At 40.1% G+C, this 15681-nt stretch overlaps 1 pseudogene; it reads left to right on the top strand.

Moving 5' to 3' along the window:
• The first annotated feature begins 5681 nt into the window (after nt 1-5681).
• LOC134730188 (large ribosomal subunit protein uL23-like) lies at nt 5682-11481 on the top strand (annotated as a pseudogene).
• Nucleotides 11482-15681: the final 4200 nt, after the last annotated feature.

The raw sequence follows: 15681 nt of genomic DNA on the forward strand, positions 1-15681 counted from the left end.
CTTCAAAAAAACAACAACAAAAAAGATACTGCCCCTTTCCATTCTAGTCAAAAGGCAAGCACATAAGTAGGTCATTCAAGTAAAACATAGTAAACGCTATGACAGAGCTAAGCACAGGGCCATGGGAATATAGAGGAAGAGCTAGAACTATCTTTCCTCAATTTCAGACTCACTAATCCAACAGCCTGCTAGATGTCATTAACTTTTCAATGCGTTAAATGTAGAACTCAGAAACCGCGCCATCCAAATAACTGTAGCAGATGCTGTAGGTGCCCTGTTGTTTCTCTCTGGCCTCCAGAGTCTATTCCTCCTAAGTGTGAGAACAGCCCTCAGCCAGTAACTGAGTGGGTGGACACATAAGGCAGCTCTCTCCTTACTCAGGTGAGATAACTCAGAGGCAGGAGAATTCTCTTGTATGTTCTGCAGTGGTCCCGTTGAATCTTTACCCATTGAGGACCATTATGGTAAAAATAGGTCAAGTGGAAGCCCCTGGAAATTCCTGCCCTTACCAGTGTTGGAACCCACAAGTGATACCTTATCCCTGATGGAACTTCAGAGATTAGCTTCACCATTAAAGATGTGACAAAAAGCAAGGGTAGTGATACCTCTCACATCCCCATTCAATTCACCTGTTCAGCCTATACAGAGCTTGGAGGGATCCTGGAGAATAACCACATGTTATCAAAAACTTAATTAGGTGACTCCAACTGCAGTTAATATTTAGATGTCGTCTCATTTCTGGAACAAATCAAGAGCTGCTGGCACTTAGTATGCCATTATTGACTTGCAAATATTTCTATTTCCATACTAGTTTGCAAGGACCACCAGAAGCAGTTTGTTCTTACCTGAAGTAGCCTAAGAACTATGTCAACTCTCCTGTGTACCGCCATAATATAATCTGCAGATTATGATAATCTTGACAGTCCACATAAAATCACACTAGTCCACTGCATTGATACCATTATGTTGATTGGATCTGATCAGGACCTGAACAGGAAGCAGCAAGTATTTCAGATGATTTAATAAGACCCATATAAACTAGAGAATAGGAAATAAACCCCCATGAAAATTCAGAAGCCCATTACCTAAGTGAAATTCCCGGGGTTACATGGTATGGAACATCTCAAAATATTGCCACCAAAGTGAAAGATAAGTTGCTGCACCTTGCACAGTCCCCCACTAAAGAAATTTAGTGGGATATTTAGTGTCCCCACTAGAATAGACAAGTGTTCTGGATATGAATTTGCTTACCCTGTTTGTGGTGTTAGGTAGACCCATTTGGATTTTAGAGGTAATATAGCCTACATTCAAGTGAGCTACTTCAATTCCCATTTACAAGTAATCTTATTAAATCAATAAAGCCGCCAGTTCTGAGGGGGACCAGAACAAGTATAGACTGAAGTGTAAATTGCTCTTCTTTATAACCCAGTAGATGCAATGATACTTGGCATGTCTGTGGCAAGTAGGATGCTGTATGAAGTCTCTGCCAAACAACAACTGGAGAATCAAAATGTAGAACTCAGGGTTTTGAAGCCAATCTATGACTCTTCTCAAGATAACCATTCTCCTTTCTAGAAACAGCTCTGGCTCGATCCTGGTACTGAATGCCTTACATGTAACCTGAGTTTTCCATTATGAATTGCGTGCCCTTCCTAGCCATAAAAGTTGGCTGCATAAAGTTGAGTGTGTACAGAAGCAATCTACCACCAAGTAGAAATAGTATAAAAGAGATTGACCTCACACACATCCAGAAGACCCAACTAAGTTACCTAAGTAGATGGCTTTACTCCTTCAACATGAACTATTGGCCCTTCTCCTTCAATCCATGCCCGTGGCCTCATTAGGGAGTTTCTTATTACCAGTTGAATGGGAGAAAGTTCAGGCTGTATTTACAGATGGTAAGACAGTGTTCTGGGGCAAACTGGAGTGGACAGTGCAGTAGCACAGTTCCACTCAGGAGTGTCTCTGGATGGTGGTAACGTAAAATACACGCAAGCCCAGAACTTCAAAAAATACACTTGGTTATCCACTTTGTCTAAACTCAGAAACAGCTATAAGTATGGACTACTCTGATTCATGGGCAGTTTCTTAGAGCTTGGCTGGATGTTCAGGGACTTGATAAGAATAGGATTTGAATATTGGTAAGAAGAGACCTGGGAAAGAAGTGTGTGGATACGTCTCTCATAATGAATACGGCATGAAGACACTTATATTTCATGTGAATGCCCTCCAAAGAGCATCCTCTATATAGGAAACTCTCAATAATAATGTAGAAAAAGTGTCATATTCTTATATATCACTCAGCTTCTTTCACCAGCCATCATACAGCTCACTGAATCAGCCAATGTGTAAAGTGGTCACAGTGTCAAGAGTGGAGGTCATCCACAGGCTTAACAACACAGGCTGACCTGGCTACTGTTACTGATGAGTGCTTAAAGGACCAACAGCAGAGAATAACAGCACTGAGTCCTCAGTATAGCACTATTCCCTGGAAGGCCAGCCAGCTACCAAGCAGAGACTGATGACAGTGGATCTCTGTATTACCGAGGAGGCATGTATTACACAGTGGATCCCTGTATTATAGAGGAGACATGTGTTTTGAATATGAATTTGCTTACCTTGTTTGTGGTGCTTTTGCAAATATAACCATTTGTGGACTTTCAGAATGCTTTATTTACCCTCATGGCATTCCAACATTGCTCCTAATCAAAGAATTCATTTCACAGCCAAAGAAGTGCAGCAATGGGCTTATTCCCATGGAATTTCCTGATCTTACCATAGACCCCAACCATCCAGAAGCAGTTGGCTTAATTGAATGGTGGAATTGCCTCTTGAACTCTCTTGCAATGCCAGTTGAGGAATGGAGTTCTATTAGATTGAAATACGCTTTGAATCAGCAACCAATAGGTGATGCCATCTCTTCTATAACCAAAATACAATGGTCCAAGAATCAAGGGGGTAGTGGGAATAGATATCTTCAAATATTCCACCTCATGACCACTCATAGAAGTTCTGCCTTTCATACTTACAATTCTCATTTCTGTTGGTTTTTTGGAGGTCTTGGTTCCCAATGGCAGAATAGTTTTGCCAGGAAACACAACAGTGTCTGCACTGAATTGAAAGTTGAGACTGACACCTGGCCCTTTTTGGCTGGGATGATTGCCTCCAAATTACTGAGGAAGAATTGTGTTGCTGCTACACAATGAGGGTCCAGTGGACTGTGCCTGGGACCAGGGAGAAACTATGCCTGGGATTCTCTGAGGAACCTCTTAGTATTTCCATGTACAATAATGAAATTTAATGTAAAACTACAGCAATTTAAAAACTGTTAGGGACAACTGAATATTCGTATGCTCCAGTATTGAAAGTTTGGATCACACTACTAAGCGAAGAACTCCAATAAGCTGAGGTGCTACCTGAGGACAAATGAAACATAGAAAGGAAGAGAGAAATGATAAATATCAACTATGGTCTTGTGGTCAGTTATAAAAAAGCTTTGTATATTTTCATCCTTGCTTACTGTGTATGTATCTGTGTGTGTGTGTGTGTGTGTGTGTGTGTGTCTAGAAAGAGAGAGAGAAACTATTTCCCTCTCTCTCCTTCTTTCCCTTATTATTTTATACAAGTTTGTCTAGAGGTTAACTGTACAAATTAGTCTTTAGTAGAAGAACATTCAGGTGAGACTGTGACTGAATTTGAGGAGTAACTGACACGCTAAAGAGATGGGTGGTATGACTGTATCCCAGAAATTGATTCAATGAGTATTAGCACTTTGTATCTTTTCATTTTGGGAGAAGGTAAAAATGTCTTCATTCATATATAGGATAGTTGAATCTTGGGTGGAAATATAGAGTTCTTTTTGTCGATGGTTAGAAGATTGAATACGTATAGTTGGGTAAATATGGATGCTGAGTAGCCAAGAGATAGACTGTGTTAGTTACCAAGCCATTATCTTTCAGCTGCAAATGCACCCTTCTGAACTCTGCTTAATAATGCTGGTTTAGGAACTCTTCAAACCACATTTCTGCTTTGCCAGCTGGCTTCCTGTTAGGTACTGCTATTAGAGTGTTCTAGAAGGATACTGAAGGCGGGGAGGAGGGTGAAGGGACTTCTTACATGTTTTCTCGCTTCCTACTTTTTATGCCTGTGAGCCTTACCCTAGCATTATTTCTTCACACTAGTAGACACATTATTTTCTCTCATAGCAGTGGCTTAACTCCGTTTGCAGTTTTTCCTGTAGTTGCAGAACCATCCTCATTTTGTCCCACCTCAGAGACAACAGTACCAGTTGAGCAGTGCCTCATCTTCTGATATCTGAATTTCAGCTCCATGGGACTGTACTCAAGCTTCTAAATTTTAGTAATTTCAGTGTCTTTATTCCACCAGCCTCATTGTGGCAGCTGCTTCCTGCAATTGCTACTTCCAGTAATAACTTAGTGTTTTCCTTTTGTCTTTTTGGTTACCTAGTTAACAACTTTGTACCTGGTTAACAATTTCTTCTTTTAAATTCTCTTAGTGTGGTTTCTATCTCCTGATTGGATACTAATTGATACAGACACCCTCCTAGGATTCCCTCCTCTGTCCCCATGCCCTGGTCTAGGTTGGAAATTTCTCTCCTATTATACTACCGTTAACAACTTCTAGCACAACCATTATCACATGTCCCTGTTAAACAAAGAACTCTATAATGACAAATACATTCCTAAATTATTCATCTTCTCATCTCCATTTCCCAGCATAATGCCTAGAAAATAGAGACATTCAGTGAATATTTATTGAACAAATGAAATAATGATTTGGGAAGATTCCCTGTGGGTAGGGGACAGAGGAGAGAAATAGAGGTAGCCAATAGACCAATGTTTCACCAATATTTTGATTTCAGGATTCTTTTACAGAATGGCATATTGGTCTATGTTTAATAAGCAACTTTTTTAAAAAGCTCCGATTCGTATCATTTGCTGTTTTCTGTTTTGTAAATACATCCCTGTGGCCAATTTCAAGGCACCAATATGATGTCATTGAATGCAGAGTTGGAAAGAGATGCATGTGATTGGCTTTCGTGAGCAGGACCAGCCAGCTCCAGCACAACACTGCCTCACCTCTTAAATGCCACTGAGGAACTCAAAGAACTTTAGATTATGTAAATAGTATATATTACAGCATTGAAAATCAGAACTGAGAAATTCTTAAAATTTTAAAAATTAGTTTTATTAAAATAATAACCCACTACTAGTTAACATAAATAACATATTTTTATAAAACATAACTATATTTTCCAAGAAAAAAATTAGAAGAGAAACATTGTTTTACATTTTGGTAAGTCTTTTTAATATCTGGAATAATACAAGACAACTGGGCTGGGTGGGGTGGCTCGTTCAGAGCTTTGGGAGGCCAAATTGGGAGGACTTGAGGCCAGGAGCTCAAGACCAGCCTGGGCAACATAGTGAGATCCCTATGTCTACAAAGAAATTATTTTTAATTAGTCAGTCATGGTGGCATGCACCTGTAGTCCCAGCTACTCAGGAGGCTGATGTGGGAGGGTTGCTTGAGCCCAGGAGGTCAAGGCTGCAGTGAGCCATGTTCACACCCCTGCCCTCCAGCCTGGGTTACAGAGTGAGGCCTCGTCTCAAAAAATGAAAAAAGATAACTGGATTCTCATATCTACTTCTGCATTTATGCTGTTGTGATATGTGTTTTTATTTCAACATATGAAGAAAATCTGGCCCCACACAGATAGTGTTAGAAAATGGAGGAGTGGCCCTTTTCACAAGATGTCGCCGAAGGTGAAGAAGGAAGCTCCTGCCCCTCCTAAAGCCAAAGCAAAGGCTTTGAAGGCCAAGAAGGCGGTGCTGAGAGGCATCCACAGCCACAAAAAAAGAAGATCTGCACATCATCCTCCTTCTGACAGCCCAAATCACTGCAACTCTGGAGGCAGCCCAAATATCCTTGGAAGAGCACCCCCAGGAGATACAAGCTTGACCACTCTGCCATCATCAAGTTCCCACTGACCACTGACTCCACCATGAAGAAGCTAGAGGACAACAACACACTTGCGTTCACTGTGGATGAACCACAATGAACGCTCACAAGCATAACCTCAAACAGTGTATAAAGAAGCTCTGCAACACTGATGTGGCCAAAGTCAACACCTTGATCATGCCTGATGGCGAGAAGAAGGCATATATATTCAACTGGCTCCTGATTGCAGTGCTTTGGATGTTGCCAACAGAATTGGGATCATCTAAACTGATTATGGCTGGCTAATTCTAAATATATATATATCTTCTTCTTCTTTTTTTTTTTTTTTTGAGACGAAGTCTCGCTCTTGTCCCCCAGGCTAGAGTGCAATGGCGCGATCTCGGCTCACTGCAACCTCTGCCTCCTGAGTTCAAGTGATTCTCCTGCCTCAGCCTCCCGAGTAGCTGAGATTACAGATGCCTACCACCACGCCTGGCTAATTTTTGTATTTTTTAGTAGAGACAGGGTTTCACCATGTTGGCCAGGCTGGTCTCGAACTCCTGACCTCAGGTGATCCACCCGCCTCGGCCTCCCAAAGTGTTGGGATTACAGGCATGAGCCACTGCGCCCGGCCTAAATATATATATATTTACACCAGAAAAAAAAAGAAACAAAAGGGAAGAATGTGTATTTTTAGTGGCCTTTTCAGATAATTGTGGAAATGTTTCTTTGACAAATTAAAACTCAAAAAGTAGTAGTTACTTAAAGGTTAATTATAATGTGGAATCTGAAACCATACAGTGAACTTTAATAACTCTGTTACAATGAGATCCACTGGTCTATCTTGCATTGCATTTTGAGTGGCTCTTTTTACTCATGCATTGTTTTACAACATAAGACTTTACAAAGTCATCTGCAATATATTGGTTCACTGAGCTCTACAGATCTTCCAAACATTGACATACTTCATTAGATAATATAAAAAATTATATCCACTAATATCATCACTGATCTCAACAGCAAAGTGTTAAAAGTATTGACAAACTATCAAGCTCTTAGTGGTGGGTACAAGTTTTCCAAAATTCTGATTTTCACTCAAATTTTAACATTGGCAATAAATACTGTATTATTTCAAGTTTTTTTCCTTGAAGTGACAGGCTCACTTCATTTACTTTTGAGATGATGTCTGCCAAATACTCAAGTCTCAACTGCCAATTTTTCTGCCAGCCATTCTCCCAAATAAAAATAATATTCTGTGAAAGCAGCAGCTAGTTCAGCCTGTGTCTCAAACAATTGCAAAAGTGCTTTTCCTGGTGACAGCTATTCTATGACCGTACGTAGCAGACACGCATTAAGCAGACTTCCTGTTTTTGTTTTTGTTTTTTTTTTGAGATGGAGTTTTGCTCTTGTTGCCCAGGCTGGAGTGTAGTGGCGTGATCTCAGCTCACTGCAACCTCCGCCTCCTGGGTTCAAGCAATTCTCCTGCCTCAGCCTCCTGAGTAGCTGGGATTACAGGCATGCACCACCAAGCCCAGCTAATTTTTTGTATTTTTAGTAGAGACGGGGTTTTATCATGTTGGCCAGGCTGGTCTCGAACTCCTGACCTCAGGTGATCCACCCCCCCCTCCCCTGCCCCCGGCCTCCCCAGACTTTCTATTCTTTTACATAGAATATTTTTAAATATGTAACCAAGGTCAAGATTTATAAAATCAATAATTTTATGGCTCCATCATGGATATTGCTTTTTTTTTTCTTTCTTTCTTTCTACTTAAAAAACAATCTTTTTGCCTTAGGTGAGCAGATCACCTGAGGTCAGGAGTTTGAGACCAGCCTGGCCAACATGGTGAAATCCTGTCTCTATTAAAAATACAAAAATTAGCCTGGCATGGTGGCAGGTGCCTATAATCCCAGCTACTCGGGAGGCTGAGGTGCAATAATCGCTTGAACCTGGGAGTTGGAGATTGCAGTGAATTGAAATCACACTGCACTCCCGCCTGGGTGACAGAGCAAGATTCTATCTCAAGAAAAAAAAAAAAGGTTTTTGCTTTGGCTTACAATTATTTATTTATTTATTTTACTTATTCTTATAGGACCTTTCTTCTGCTTAGAAATCAAGGACATTCTATTTCTGTGTGTGAGACAGACTCTCTCTGTTGCCCAGGCTGGAGTGCAGTGGCGTGATCTCAGCTCACTGCAACCTCCACCTCTAGGGTTCAAGCAATTCTCCTGCCTCAGCCTCCCAAGTAGCTGGTATTACCAGCGCATGCCACCACAATCAGCTGATTTTTGTATTTTTAGTAGAGACGGGGTTTTGCCATGTCGGCCAGGCTGGTCTTGAACTCTTTACCTCAGGTGATCTGCCCACTTCGGCCTTCCAAAGTGCTGGGGGTTACAGACATTAGTCATGGCGCCTTGCCAAGCACATTCTTAAAACTTTGTTTTTACTGCTACTGCACTAGTGACAAAATACAATGACTTCTAGTATGGTCTGGTGCCACTGCCTTGAGTCGTACTCAGATGCCAGATTTTTTTTTTTTTTTTTTAATTTAAGAGACAGGGTCAGTCTCACTGTCTTGCCCAGGCTGGTCCCAAACTACTGGGCTCAAGTGATCCTCCCACCTCGGCCTCCCAAAGTGCTGGGATTACAGGTGTGAGCCGCCATGCCTGGCCAATGCCAGCAATTTTAACCACCATTTCTTTACACCATGAGTACAAAGGTCAATGAAGTTAAATAGTAAAAGATCATATCATCTTAGTATTATAGTAAAAATAATTTTCACCTCACAGACTCCAGAAAGGATCTCCCCAAACTCACATAGACCACTCAAAACTGCTGCACATGACAAATGAAAAAATACCAGGCCACAGTGTTCTTTTGCAAAGTTTGCATGTGAGTCAGGACCACATAAATGTGAAAGATTGGACCTTTCTCTCCTGTTCTAAAAAGAGATTTCCCCAGATCACTATGCTGGATACAAAAAGGAAAATAAAAAAGGAAAGAAAGGGAGAAAGGAGGATTTATTGAACGTTATATTAAACAAGACAGTCATGTTGATGGTCCCTCCTGGGGAGGCAGCACTCAGCTGCCATGATCTATCATGAGACCATATGGACCCTCCATAACACCCACCATCCACATCATCTCCTAGCCATGACTTTAGACTGAAGACATTCAATATAATGGCTCATAGAAACCAGGATATTATGAGGACATTAATGCAAGAGCTCTTCCAAAACAGATATTATCTAGAGAAATCAGACTCTTTCTCTTCAAAGTTTAAAAGAGCAAATATAAAAAAGAACCAGCCAGATGTAGATGACACACAAGCTGAGAGGGGAAAAAAACACTTAGAGAAAATGAGGGTAGTCTGAGCTATGATGGGTCATCAGCACACAAAAGTTATAAGATGAAACTATAAGAAGGAGACATGGCTGGGCACAGTAGCTTATGTCTGTAATCCCTAGCAATTTGAGAGGCCAAGACAGGCCAATAGCCTGAGCCCAGAAGTCTTCAAGACCAGCCTGGGAAACATGGAAAAACACTGTCTCAAAAAAAAAGGCACGCGCGAGAGAGAGACAATGAGTAAGAAAAAACAGAAAACAATGAGGTAGAGAAAAGAGACTGAATAGAGGGTGGACAGGAGAGGCAGAAGCAATAGAGGTGGAGACAAAGAGGAACCAACCCACTATAATTGTTAATTGTGGAGGGTCCGCAAACTTTTGCTACTGAATGATTAGCTAGAAAATTCAGGGCTTACAGGCTGGGTGCCACAGCTCACACCTGTAATCCCAGTGCTTTGGGAGGCCAAGGCAGGAGGATGGCTTGAAGTTGAAGTCAGGAGTTTGAGACCAGCTAATATATATACACACACACACACACACACACACAAACACACACACACGCGCACATACACATACACACACATATATACACATATACATATACATATACATATACATATACATATACATTGAGCTGGGCATACTGGCATGCACCTGTAGTCTCAACTACTGAGGAAGCTGAGGTGGGAGGATTGCTTGAGCCCAGGATTGGAGGCTGCGGTGAGCTGTGATTGGGCCAGTGCACTCCAGCCTGGGTGACATCGTCTCAAAAAAAAAAAAAAAGAAAGAAAAAGAAAAATTAGGGCTTAGAACTGCAATGCCAGGCCTTAGGTTGTAGGTGAGATTCTTTTTGTCTATGTATATCTTTCTGAAAACCCACTATTAAAAAACAAAACAAAACAAAAACTTGAGTGAGCCTCTGTTCTTGGTATCCAATGGCATCTAAATCATATTTACTGGGAAAGGCAACCTGCCAGGTGCTTTCACATCACTATCTCGGTTTTAAACTGTTATTTTTCAATTTAAGCGTATGTACTGATAATGGCTCCAAACATCAGCCACGATGGGAGATAACAAAGTTGACATGGTTTTTATGTTCCATAATCCATATGGAGGCCACAAGCCCAAGGGAACTGTATAGCTGAAGAATTTGTCGATTTTTCCTCCTCTTTCAAAAAGAGAAAAGGAATTGAACTTCATAGCATTAGGGTGATAAAGAGGAGAAAATGGTGTATCTAGTTGGGAGCCTCTTAGTGACAAAAACCAAATCCAGTTGAATTAAGTGAAGCAAACAAGGAGAATTTATGATATGACTGCAGGGGTATCTGATGGAAGCATAAGGGACATGTGGGCCTGATTTCCTCTGTGCCTCCCATTTGTGTTTCTCTCTATGTAACCATCACATTCTTCTGTCCCTGCACCCCAACTTACTCTGTTTCCCTGTCTGCCTGGCAGAAGAAGGCCACACACAACTCACAAGTGTGTAGATTACTGGTCTGTCTCATAGAGAAATTGAATCAATCTCCCTCCTTCTCTTTCTTCATCCTTGCCTCTACTCCTTATCCACCTCAATTCCAAATTTGTAGAGTAAGTGCTCAAATTGGTCCAGTGTTGGTCAATAGTCACTCTTGGTACAATAAACTGCAGCTGGGAGGAAAAGTCAAGGAACCATCTAATACAAAATGGAAATGATGATGTGGTAGTGTGGGGTTGGGGAGGAGTTAGTCTTAGCCCCGTGGATCACCAGGTGTGGGTAGTTGAGTGGGGGGGGTCCTTATTAGTTCGCTGATGCCAAGGGATGTCCACTGGAAGCCATGAACAATTTGTCTTCCCACATTAGGCAAAACAACTCTTAAGTGATCCCAAATAGATGAGGCTCTCTCTCATGGCCTTGGAAAAAAAATTCCAGATCTACCCTTTAGGCAGGCAGGTGGGCAGGCGGGTGGGCAGGCAGGCAAAAAGTTAGCTTGCTGTTGCCTGGCAATAATATCAAAATGTATTTGGATAAATCTCTTCCTTTTCAGATTTCTCACTGCCTAGTGCTTTATGCTTCTCAGAGCCCACTTTTGACACCCCACCAAGGTCTGCCATACCCCACACAATGCCCCATATTCCAGACCTGTTTCTTTCCTCTCACTCAAGCAAAATTTGTTTATCATAGTCTTTCTCTCCATTAAAACAGCTAGAAAAGAAACTTGTGTTACAGCTTTAATGGTCTGATATTTTTGAGCATTCTAAATAAGATAAATGTTTACTAGACATAACTTTTTATTTTCAAGAAGTGGTTCTAATGGTAGCAGCCAACTTAAAAAAAAAAGATAACATTAAGACAAGTTGTCAATCCCTACACTACTGACAATGCAAACCTTTTCCTATAAAATAAAGCACTTCGCCTTTCCTTCTGTTTTTTTTCCAAACTGGCAGTCTTATATTTTCCAGACCTACTTGGCAACTACTGTCTCTCTATTTTCACATTGTAGCCATCATACTGTGTTCTTTGCATAATAAATAACATTATAAACCAGATGCAAGACATGCAAAATCCTAAAGAGTCTGCATTTGTGCAACACCTTCCAATACTCTAGGCAATGAACAAATTCCATTTTTAATAAGCTCTCTGGGAAATTTCAAAGATGAGAGTTTTCTAGAATTTGCAGTTTGTGTTCTCTTAAGAGGCAAATATAAAAACATCTAGTAAGAACTGTTTTTTAAAAAGGAAACATTGGTATTTACATGTATTTTAATATGTATTACTCATACTTTCAACTCCCTTTTCATTGAAGAGGTTGTAAATCACCCTAGAAACTGACCTAGTTAATCTAAAATTCTGTCTGTAATTATAGTACAGTAACTAAGATGAGATTATAAATTATTCTGTCAGTCCCTCTAGCTCACTCTGTCAGCTGTAACATCTGTACTCAGAAGATCTTAAGTTCTGAGTCTTTTTTATTTCCCACACAAAAAGGTAGTATGTGTTAGTGGTTAGGCTATGGACTCTGTAACAACTCGTAACCAGACTTCCTAGGTTTAAATCCTTCAGTCAGTAGTTGGAAGATTTTGGAAAACCTGCTTAAGCTCTTTGTGCCTCAGTTTCCTCATCTGTAATATGGGGTTGATAATATTAGTTATTCATATGGTTACTGTGAACATTAAACAATAAGGCAAAGCTCTTAGAATAGCAGCTGGCCATACTAAAAGTTAGTTATTATTCTGCTAACTTGTAACCTCCATTGATTCTTAATTACTGCCCTGTCTTTATCTTTAAATAAGCAATCATCTCTCTTGCAGTTTGGGAGGAAAGGCACATTTAGGAGATGGCTCTAATATTTTAATTTTGTCTCTAATCATTTAATCTCATATATTAACATTTAAGATGGTAATTGAATATTTATGCCTTAGCTAAAATAGAGAGTTAAAGGGGAGAATATGATAGCTTGGGAAGAGACCAGCCTGCGAGACTAAAGAGAATGGCCAGGAGGAGGAGCCACCAGTAAGAAAATTTGCATTGATATTGTTCTTTATCATGCAGTCACAAACTCATTCGTTGAAATGCATGAATAAGGAACACAATAGCCGAATCACACAACACCTTTTTAGAGCTTTACTAAGTATGATTGCCTATACTATAAGGCTATCAGTTTCGTTCTATAGAGTTTTTGTTTGTTTGTTTGTTTGTTTGTTCGAGATGGAGTTTCGCTCTGTCACCCAGGTGGGAGTGCAATGGTGAGATCTCAGCTCACTGCAAACTTCGCCTCCCCGGTTTAAGTGATTCTCCTGCCTCAGCTTCCCAAGTTGCTGGGATTACAGGCACCCGCCACCACACCCAGCTAATTTTTGTATTTTTAGTAGACATGAGGTTTCACCATGTTGGCCAGGCTGGTCTCGAACTCCTGACCTCAGGTGATCCACCTGTCTCAGCCTCCCAAAGTGCTGGGACTCCACCTGTATATAGTTTTTATTCTATAATTCCATAGGGACCATGGGGAGATGTTTTTTGAGTAAAATGGCTTTCAATGACCACACAATTGTGGGAAAGTGCTATCACACATATCATTCATGTAGTTACATATATATTTACCATTCTATTCTGATAATCCATTCCCTGAAGAATATCCATTCCTCCAAGAAATATTAACTAAAAGGTCACATTGCAAGCCTAGATTGTTCAAGTACTGCAAGTCCTAGCTAAAGCAACCAGTCAAGAAAAAGAAATAAAGGGCATCCAAATTGAAAAGGAAGAAATCAAATTATCCTTCTTTGCAGAGGATATGATCTTATATTTGGAAAAACCTAGAGACTCCACCAAAAAAACTATTAGAACTAATAAATTCAGTAAAGGTGCAGGATACAAAATCAACATATAAAAAGCAATAGCATTTTTATATGCCAACAATGAACAATCTGAAAAAGAAATGAAAAAAGTAATCCAATTTACAATAGCCACACATAAAATTAAATACCTAGGAGTTAAACAAAATAAGTGAAAGATCTCTATAATGAAAACTATAAAACACTGATGAAATAAATTGATGAGAAAGCCAAAAAAAAGAAAGATATTCCATTTTCATGGATTAAGAGAATGAATATTGTTAAAATGTCCATACTACCCAAAGCAATATATAGAGTCAATGCAGTCTGTATCAAAATACCAATGACATTCTTCACAGAAATAGGAAAAATAATACTAAAGTTTATAAGGGATCACAAAAAAAAAAAAAAAATAGCCAAAGCTATCCTGAGCAAAAAGAACAAAACTGGAAGAATCACATTACCTGACTTCAAATTATACTACAGAGCTATAGTAACCAAAACAGCATGGTACTGCATAAAAACAAACACATAGACCAATGGAACAGAACAGAGAACCCAGAAACAAATTCATACACCTACAGTAAACTCATTTTCCATGAAGGTGCCAAGGACATAGATTAGGGAAAGGACAGTCTCTTCAACAAATGGTGCTGGGCAAACTGGATACCTATATGCAGAAGAATAAAACTAGATCCCTATCTCTTGCCGTATACAAAAATCAAATCAAAATAGATTAAAGACTTAAATCTAGGACCTCAAACTATGAAACTAAGAGAAAACATTGGGGAAACTCTCCAATACATTGGTGTGGGCATATAGTTCTTGAGTAATACCCCATAAGCATAGGCAACCGAAGCAAAAATAGACAAATGGTATCACATCAAGTTAAAAAGCTTCTGCACAGAAGTGGAAACAATCAACAAAGTGAAGAGACAACCAACAGAATGGAAGAAAATATCTGCAAACTACTCATCTGACAAGAGACTAATAACCAGAATGTATAAGGAGCTCAAACAACTCTATAGGAAAAAAAAACCTAATAATGTTATTTTAAAATGGGCAAAAGGGCCGGGCATGGTAGCTCACACCTGTAATCCCAGCACTTTGGAAGGCTGAGGCAGGCAGATCACAAGGTCAAGAGATGGAGACCATCCTGGCCAACGTGGTGAAACCCTGTCTCTACTAAAAATACAACAATTAGCCGGGCATAGTGGCATGTGCCTGTAGTCCCACCTACTTGGGAGGCTGAGGCAGGAGAATTGCTTGAGCCTGGGAGGCAGAGTTTGCAGCGAGACGAGATCCTGCCACTGCACTCCAGCCTGGCGACAGAGTGACACTCCATCTCAAAAAAAAAAAAAAAGGCAAAAAAGGCAAAAGATCTGTATAGACATCTCTCAAAAGAAGACATACAAATGGCAAACGGGTATGCGAAAAGGTACTCAACATCATTGATCGTCAGATAAAATGGCTTATATACAAAAGACAGGCAATAACAAATGCTAGCAAGGATGTGGAGAAAAGGGAACAAACCATTGTACACTGTTGGTGGGAATATTAATTAGTACAGTCACTATAGAGAACAGTGTGGAGGTTTTTCAAAAAATGAAAAATAGAGCTACCCTACAATCCAGCAATTCCTCTGCTAGGTATATACCCAAAAGAAAGGAAATCAGGATATCGAAGAGATATCTGTACTCTCATGTTTAGTGCAGTACTATTCACCATAGCCGAGATTTGCAAGCAACCTAAGTGTCCATCAACAGACAAATGAATAAAGAAAAATGTGGTACACAATGGAGTACTATTCAGCCATAAAAAATAATGAGATCCTGTCATTTGCAGCAACATGGATGGAACTGGGGATCATTATATTAAGTGAAATAAGCCAGGCGCAGAAAGACAAATTTTACATGTTCTCACTTATTTGTGGGAGCTAAAAATTATAACAATTGAACTCACGGAGCTAGACAGTAGAAGGACGGTTTCTAGAGGCTGGGAAGGGTTAGTGGGGGTGGATAGGGAGTGGGGATGGTTAATGAGTACGAAAAAACAGAAAGAATAAGACCTGGG

Source organism: Pan paniscus, chromosome 3, assembly GCF_029289425.2.
Source record: "Pan paniscus chromosome 3, NHGRI_mPanPan1-v2.0_pri, whole genome shotgun sequence".
In the NCBI taxonomy this organism is placed as follows: domain Eukaryota; kingdom Metazoa; phylum Chordata; class Mammalia; order Primates; family Hominidae; genus Pan; species Pan paniscus.